Source organism: Berghia stephanieae, chromosome 1 (genome assembly GCF_034508935.2).
Source record: "Berghia stephanieae isolate SIO BIC M18660-M18661 chromosome 1, UCSD_Bste_1.3, whole genome shotgun sequence".
Classification (NCBI taxonomy): domain Eukaryota; kingdom Metazoa; phylum Mollusca; class Gastropoda; order Nudibranchia; family Aeolidiidae; genus Berghia; species Berghia stephanieae.
The window spans coordinates 3,962,910-3,968,909 of NC_088360.1; the positions used below are offsets into that span (position 1 = coordinate 3,962,910).

The 6,000-nt window shown below is 36.4% G+C and overlaps 1 protein-coding gene across 1 annotated transcript in view; it reads left to right on the forward strand.

The window, feature by feature from the left end:
- Positions 1-5,350, forward strand: part of LOC144966294 (endoplasmic reticulum membrane-associated RNA degradation protein-like) — a 28,748-nt gene extending 23,398 nt beyond the window's left edge. Inside the window, exons 16-18 of the mRNA XM_078902517.1 lie at positions 1,061-1,248; positions 1,648-1,761; positions 2,528-5,350. The gene's annotated coding sequence lies outside the window, so the exon portion shown is untranslated. The remainder of the gene's footprint in view (positions 1-1,060; positions 1,249-1,647; positions 1,762-2,527) is intronic.
- Positions 5,351-6,000: the final 650 nt, after the last annotated feature.

The following is a 6,000-nucleotide window of genomic DNA, read 5'->3' on the forward strand; positions in this document are numbered from 1 at the left end:
TCTTTGACCTTACCATTTTCTTCCTTTTTGCTGACGCTGATATGACCTAAATCTGTTGCAAGTGCCATAAAACCCTTAAAACAAAATAAACATACATTTCAAATCGTGTTAAGAAATATCTTAAATTTATCTTGATTCCCTCAGGTCTTTAGACATGTCTTATGAATAATCCTAATGCTAAGTAGCATAACTACAATGCATTTTAATCTTAATACACGATGTACTCTTCCAATAAAATGACTAAAATGTCTTGTGACCTACTTACTTACTTAATCCTCTGTGTTCTTTCATTAATGCATACGGTCGACAGTAGGGAGGTACTTACTGTGTCTTCTACCCCCTATATCTGTTTTCCAACTTGCTTTCTGTCTTTGTCTTACTTGTAATGAGATTACTGGGTTTTGTTCTGGCCCTGGCCAGAGTCCTTGGCTGGGAGGGAAACAGTCAAATGTATTGTTAGAATTTGTGGAGATGATATTTTTTGTCTTGTAAATCATTTCTTTTATGCATTGTATTATTTTTGTTTTACATATGATTTGTAAACTTTTGAGTGTGTTCCTGTTAGCAGGGAACTGTACTTGTGTGTGGATGAGACTTTTAGGTGATCTCAAACTAAGTTCTTTGATAGTGTGCTCTTGGAATCTACATCTGTTCCCTATTTGAACCAATTTCCCTTTGTCTTACCTTTTCTTGGGTGCTTTAATTGTAACTTTAGAACTTTTTACTATCCCATTTTCTTCCTTTTTTACTGGCGCTGATATGACCTTAATGTGTTGCAAGCGCCGTAAAACCTTTAAAAACAAACAAACAGTAGGGAAAGCCAGTGACTACGAATCCCCCTCTGCCCCCCCCCCCCCCCAAGTCCAACCAAAGGATATCATCCTTCTTTATATCGATCTTCTTCATGTCTTGAGACAACGGCCTTGATACCCTATTAAATGAAAAATGTCATGCATAATGTTTGAATGGAAGTCAATCATCCATTACATCATTAACATAACTACTTGGATCATTCGATTTATTTGCTCCAATTCTAATTTATTTGTGATCAACTTGGCAGAACAACTCTAAAGCTGATGAATTTGGTGTTTCCGAGAGTGAGATCATCGGCTTAATGCACAGAGTTGTGTTTGAAATGTCTACAGCCCTTGATCAGATGGAGATGGTGCTTGAACAGAGACAGAGCGCTTTAGATGATCGACTTTTAAGATCACGACAGAGAGATAATACAAAGCGACTCGTAAATTTGTGAGGAAAATGTTGAATTTAGTATATTTTGTGTGTATCTTTTTTTTGAAATAGTGTATTCAAATAACAAGAGTACTTTGTAATGAACTAACTGTAATAAAAGTCATGTCCTGATGTAAAGCACCACAAAATTCTTTCTCTGTGAATGCTCTAACACATTCTATAGTCATCAGAAACTTTTTTTTTCCCTTTAAAGGTTATATTGTAATAAAACTTTAAATGTCTCTTTTTGTTTACTTAAAATGAAATATTTTGAACATTTTTTAATCCAAGAACGTTATGTTAGGTTAAGCTCTCTCTGTGATTTTATTAACACATTCAGTTTAAATGAAAAATGAAAACATTTTCTGCATGGCATGTTCTATGAAGAATTTGAGATCTTTTTTGTTTTGTTTTCAGATTTCCAAATATAATTCTTGCTGTGAATTATCAGAACCTTTTATGGACGTGGCTCTTTAATCTAATGAACCAACCCTGTAAAAATATAGGCCCACTGTACAAGAAAATGCAAAAGTAAGATTTTGTTAATGTCTAATGATACCTTGGGTCCTGATAGCTCAGTTGGTAGAGCACTCACTCCACACACAAAGAGACCAAGATCTATCGCGGGTGCCGTCGAGATTTTTTTCTGACCCCCCTGTCCACCCAGCAGTGATACGGTAGCTGGGTCTGTTAGATCTGGCGGAAAGTACTTTGTGATGACTAGCGTCCTATCCAAAGGGTATCAAACAATTGCTTTTATCCGTTTCACGATATGGAAACGATAAATTCTGATCCCGAATGGCTCTGAAGTACTACTTTTTTTTTTCTTTAAAAGATTTATATAACTCACCTCTCAAAGATGTTTAACTGGATTCAATCATTTCTATTAAGTAGAATTCAAACAGTTTTTGTTATTGAGTCGGAAGCAAAGGACATGCCTGTGAGATAGGGGATCCCTCAAGGAACTGTCTGGGACCCAATGGTTTTTAAAAATTTATATGAATGATGTTAATAAAAATCAATCTCCCGGAACAACTTACAGATTGTTTACAATTTACAGACGATTTTTTCCTATATAGACAAATTAACTTTTAAGATGGCAACACGTTTTTACTGCATTATTTATACATGATAGGTATAAGAAGTGTCTAATTTATATTTATCTATTTATTGATTTGTTTATTTATATTTATATAGTTATTTTTTCATTCATTTATCTATGTATCTCTGCTGTTGATAATTTTTCTCAATTCTCATTGTGGATTTTTTTTTTCTTTTAATTTTTTTATTCTCACAGATTTTTAAAGGGTGCATTACAATTGGTAGAAAATTTGAGGACATACACGTCAAAGGATAACAATAAGTGGACAAAAGCTGATGAAGTTCTTGTCACATTGGTACAAAAGGGTGTGGAATTCACAAATGGGATTCATATATGATTTAGCATATTATTATGGTGAAATGATTATTATTGTTATATTCACAGGACATGATCAATTTGCCAAGTTTGTCGGCTGTATTCGCCATTCACAATTTACCTGGGTGGGGATCCTGACCTCCCATAGCGGGCAGGGGGGTACATACTGTGTCTTCTATCCCCTTATATCTGTTTTCCAACATGCTTTCTGTCTTTGTCTTGGAATGAGATTACTTGGTTTTGTCCTGGCCCTGGCCGGAGTCCGGGATGGGAGGGAAACAGTCAAATGCATAGTTATTGTTTTGGGAGATGATATTTTTTTCCTTGTAAATCATCTCTCTGTAATGTATTATTGTTATTTTTAATGTATAATGTAGGCATTTGAGTGTATTCCTCTTTGTTGGATTTTGTGCTTGTGTCTGGATGAGACTTATAGGTGATCTCAAACTAGGTGCATTGGTGGTATGCTCTTGGAATCTACATCTGATCCCTATTTGTTCCCAGTTCCCCTATGTCTTACTTTTGCTTGGGTGCTTTAATTGTAATTCTAGAACTTGTTACTATCCCATTTTCTTCCTTTTTACTGGCGCTGGTATAACCTAAATGTGTTGCCAGCGCCGTAAAACCCTTAAAAACAAAACAAACATCACAATTTACTGTATTTAAAAAATATTTATACAGTGTTTATAGCAATGTTTTAAGTGTACTGCTTTATGGAAGTGAAAGCTGGAAAATGACATCCTCCTTAATACAGAAACTAGAAGCCTTTCAGAACAAGTGTTTAAAAAGAATTTTTAATTTATTTTGGCCTACAAAAATAAGAACAGTGGATCTATTAAAGAAAGCTGACTTCACTAGCATTGATAGCCAAATAAAAAGAAGAAGATGGCGTTGGCTGGGTCATGTGGCCAGAATGGAAAAAGGGTCACTTCCCAAGACAGCCTTGTACTGGACAGCAGATGGGAAGAGAAAGCGGGGAAGACCCAAAGAAACCTGGCGAAGGACGATGGAGAAAGAATTAAAGGAAGCAGGCCTGTCCTGGAATACAGCCACCGCAAAAGCAGCCGATCGCAAAAAATGGAGATGTCTGGTGGATGCCCTATGTGCCTCAAGGCCCGAAGAGGATTAAGTAAGTAGTAAGTTTATTCTTATCATATGTTTGGTTTTTAGCCTTCTTTACCATTTTTAAAAAGATATATTCTGCAGGCATTAAAAAAATCTCCTTTATATTTTAAAAATTCAATTAAAAGTAAAGAAAAGGAGTAATGAAACATTTTAACACAATGTACTTAAGTTGATTTCTTTCCCATCTTTGACATGGAAATAACCTCTCTCTAAAGTTCCTCTTTTGTCAGCCACCTTCCATTAAAAACGAGAAAGCTTTGTGGGGTTTTGTCAAAGTCTTTTTCTAATGTTCCCATCTCTGTACAAATGCAGGAGATAGCCAAACGGGTGGTGTCATTGGAGGAATGCAAAGGTAGGGTTGTCAAATATTGCTTTAGGAGTTATGTGAGGTAGGGAGGGGCAGTATTTTCCAGACAACGATAAACTAGGACACATGCTTTGAATTTGGCCTTTTTCTCAACAGCCAGTGAAATGTTCGAAGGAGAGGCGGCAGAGTCAAACCTTCGCCTTTGAAAAACCAATCTGGCAGCAATATTTTGGACCATCTTCAGACGCCTGAGCTTATTTTCTGAGACACCAAACAACAGAGCATTTCAGTAATCCAGCTTTGAAAATAAAAGAGAAACGACTAATTTCATGGTGGTAACATCCTCAGAAAAGAACTGTCGAATACTGGTGCTGATATGACCTAAATATCAGTGATGATACTTTTCCGCGGAAATCCGCGGTTTTCTTTCCTTTCCTCGGTTTTCCTCCTCAGATCCTCGATCCGCGGATATTTCCTTCATTTCCTCCTTTTACTTTTTTAAAAATATTTAGACCTGCATGTGTGCCGACAATTGTCGGTTTTCCGACAATCACGGTAGTTGCGATCTCCCGGATCACTTATTTTTATTTTATTGCTAAAGTAATCTGATTGCGAGTGACGTCAATTGTCGGAGTGTCGGCGGGTTGCCGACAACATTGTCGGCACTTTCAAGCCCTCGTTACGCTCGTTCGGCAATTATCGGGAAACTCCGCTAGTCTTCGATTCGACCGCAACTCTTCATTGTCTGAAAAACGAGTAGTGTGTCGATATAATCGAGCATGCGCAGTTCGTTAACTTTCGTTTTCATACTTTCGGTATTCCATTCAAGTAACTTTTGTTTGTTCAATTGAACGTTGCTACATTTCGATTTTATTCGCTCTATCAATAACCTTTCGGGATTTGTCGTTGTATATTTTGATCTATTACTCTTTTACATTATTTTTTGTTATCATGCCTGAACAATTCTTTGACCGTTCGTCGGATCTGAAGTCAGTTGAGAATGGTGTTCGAAATCTATTCAAATGGAATTGGCGATGATTTTCTTTTGGCGTACGTGAGAAAGCCAGCCCAGCCGGGTGCTGCATTTTGTATTTTTTTTTGCCAGTGGATTAAAGTCTAATGATTGGGATGGTTATTGCTCTTTAGAGTTAGAGATAAGATCAATTATTCCAGGTTAAAAACTACTGTGGGGGTCCGATTACGGTGGCAAAGGAAAATCATTCATAAAGAGGCATTCTCACAGACAGTCAAAGTCAAAGTGAGTAACACAAGAGAGAAAAAAAAGAAAAACACCTCAGTCGTTGACGGCTGTTTTCACTGCTGAGACAGAGACTCGTCCTCTCTCCAAGCTTCACAAGATTTCTTAACTCACTCAATCCTCGCCCTAGCCCAGTCTGTAGGTAGACAGGTGCCGATTAGCCATTGGACAAGTGAAGCGCAACTTTATTTGTATAACACAATTTCATATAATTATAATCACTGTTGCATTATTTTTCACAGTATATGAACGGCTCTGGTATCATTTTAAAGGGCAGAGATCAAGATTTCTTTTGATGTGATAGTGATAGAAATCAATGTTGACATATTGTATCAAAAATTATAATTTGATAAAAATAACATCATTTTAAAACTTTTGAAATCTTTTTCAAAATTGAGATAGCAAAAAAAAATAAAAGAGAAGGCATCTAGATAAATCATTTGTCTGTGTCGATATCAAATTTCATAAAGATTGAAGGCAGTGCAGTATGTTTAATGTTGACCACAAGTGACCAACCCTCTTTTCTCTATACTAAGATCCCGTTTTAATCAGTAGTCACCTTATCGAGAGGCTTCCCAGTGGGGGAATTCTCAATCAATTTTGAGCTTTTTGTAAGACTAAATTTAGAGTAGTAAAATCATCATAACTTTGGAACCGTTTATC